At 37.0% G+C, this 2774-nt stretch overlaps 1 protein-coding gene and 1 pseudogene across 1 annotated transcript in view; one reads left to right on the top strand and one right to left on the bottom strand.

Moving 5' to 3' along the window:
- The window catches only part of LOC108748378 (protein artichoke-like), a 74454-nt gene that overhangs the window by 8907 nt on the left and 62773 nt on the right, over window positions 1–2774 (top strand). The window lies entirely within an intron of this gene.
- Window positions 2216–2774, bottom strand: part of LOC108748232 — a 1451-nt pseudogene continuing 892 nt past the window's right edge.

Below are 2774 nucleotides of genomic sequence, written 5' to 3'. Positions count from 1 at the left end.
CACACACACACACACACACACACACACACACACACACACATATGCACACATACATGCACACATACATGCGCGCGCGCGCGCGCGTTAAATATGAGTATATATAAATATAATTATGATTTCTCACTTTTTAAATGGAAGTATTCTGATATTTATTCTAATGTAATTCTTTCACAAAAATTATTTCCATCGCTTCTATTAATTAGAAGGAAAAAAGTCGCACTTTCAATTAACTCGTATAATATTCTAACAAAAATAAATATACTTAATTGAAAATCAATATACTTTATTAAAAATTAAGATCTGAATTTAATATTGTGTTAACTATGAAAGAGAATTAATTGTTATATAATTTTATCACAAAGAAAATTTAATTAAGAATTCAATCCTTATTATTTCGACAAATATCTTATTATGCAACAAATAAAAAACTTCTTAAAATTATCGTATAAAAATATGTTATAGCCACGCAATCCGTCATGTTTACTATCGTTAATGATCATCGATACTAACACCTGTTACAAAACATACTTCGTCCTTATATCTACTTTCAGTTCATCAGTTTCGCATAAAACTATCTTAAATTCCAGAACAAACTTTATAAGTGACTTATACATACTGCATAGATATCTGAAACTTTGTGTTACTGGACGGTGTTATCTGTGAACATAACGTAGGCAGGAGTTTACTAAACCAAATCTGCTGTGGTAAGCACAACGAAAGCCAACTGGGCATAGTGATGCGAATCGCATTGACGCGCGATCCTGCCAGCATCTCAGAATGCACACTGGGCGCATAGACTATTAACTACTCTGGAATATTCATCCAGATCCTGGCGTCTACGGTGACTGGCGTGTCTAGAAAGTTGACTATAAGCGTCACGACAGATGCATCGTGTCGCCATACCCCACTCCTAAAACATTCTCGGTGAGAGAACAATCGAAGCAATACAAGTCTCCTCAGTCTCCAGAGAATCCCGCTTGATGAGCTTTCTTTTCAAACGCGACAAAGATTTAAATATACTATAGTGGGACACAACCGCGACTTTTTGTGCCACTAAATTCAGAATCCTACAACCACGTCTTATTGCTGATAGAAGTCCGTACTGATGCTGTCGTTCCGTTGAAAGCGTTCTCTCCGGATCAACTTTAGATGATATTTCCAAGTGCGTGAACATCGAAATCCATTTGATAATATAACGCTTACTGACGTTAATACAACGCTATCATATACTCGTAGAATGTCTAATGCTTCGTTCCACTGAATGCCTGCATATTGACTTTTTTCTTTTTTTATAATAAAAAAAAAAGCTTTTTCTGATTGTGAAGATAAATTATGATTACTAATTTAAAGATAAATAATTGCGCGTTATGCAAAGTTCTGGAAATAAAATTTAACACCTTTAATAAAAATACAACAGAAATTTAAATTGAATGATATTTTTCAAATTAAATTAAGAATTTTAAGAAATGATTACGTTAAATATATATTTTATTAATTAAATAGCACTTTTTATTTGATATAATAATATTACAAATATCTAATACATTTGAAAATAAAATAGTGTATTTATGGATATCTGTTTAGACGCACGACTTTGTCCAGGTTTATCTTCACTCGTGACACGTGTCAGGTCCAACAATACATCCGATAGGGTCCTTGGTTTCTGCGTACGTAAAATTCCTATCGACCATGCCGATCTCGTTGCCGTTGTAAATCACGCTTACTCCGGGTAAAACCGTCGCCAACACGGAAAGCTGATCGGTTCGTTTCTCGCCCAATCTGAGAGCTGCTCGATGATTGTCATGATTGTCCACCACCCAATTCGCGACGTACGGTGAATCGTTAGGTATATTGTTCATCCATCGATTGATGAGACATTTGAAGTCAGCCGCGCTAGACTCATTGTTCAAATAAAAATGAATATAAAATCAAACAACACTTTCGCGCTTGATTTGTATACAACGCAAAGTTTTATGTCAATCTTGGTCATCATTTATTATAAATCATTTTTGCATTAACCGTCGAGTGATTATCCGAGTAATGATTGTCCGAGTAATTCTCTCCAGGACTCCATAAGTCTCGGGAAGATTTCCCGTGTGATCCAGTTTTGTGATCATCATTCCCGGTATGTTTTTTCGAAGTTTGTCTAGATAACATACATTCTCAAACAAGTGGCTGATAGCATCAGTGCGAAAACTCCGATCCAGCCCGGAACTCAGTTTTTTATTTCACGTTGCAACGCAACGCTGCGGTGGTTGAGATCCGCCTGAGCAACGTTGAACTGATGGAGATAGTATTGTTACCGTGCCGAGTTCGATTCCCAGACGAAGCATCGGACGACACTCGACCAGCTGTTTGGTGGTTTCCTAGTGTCGTTCCATTCACTATTCGCGTGCGTCACGCCAGACTCGTCGTAGGACTTGATTCGTTGAACGCTTTTTCTTAACTATTCGTGATCGTGAGAGCTGTAGTTTGGCGAAATTGAGAATAATTTTCAGCCCGAGGGACTTTACCTTCTCCTTGAGTTTGTCAAAGTCAACTAAAGTACCGTAATCCTTGTCGACGTCGATATAATTAGTAACATCGTAGCTAAAGTCAAACTGCAGGCTGGTATAAATCGGTGACAGTCATAGCGCGTCAGCCCAATGTCCGTGATATGCTCCAATCTATTCGTGATACTATTCAAATCTCCTATACCATCTCCATCACTACCTCGAAACTTCTCGAATAGACTAGATATATCAAATTGTTCTTAAACCAATTCTTGTCCGCTT

This window comes from Trachymyrmex septentrionalis, unplaced genomic scaffold (assembly GCF_001594115.1).
Source record: "Trachymyrmex septentrionalis isolate Tsep2-gDNA-1 unplaced genomic scaffold, Tsep1.0 scaffold22, whole genome shotgun sequence".
NCBI classification, from domain to species: domain Eukaryota; kingdom Metazoa; phylum Arthropoda; class Insecta; order Hymenoptera; family Formicidae; genus Trachymyrmex; species Trachymyrmex septentrionalis.
The sequence above is the reverse complement of the archived record's forward strand: the minus strand, read 5'-3'. Positions and strand labels throughout refer to the sequence as shown.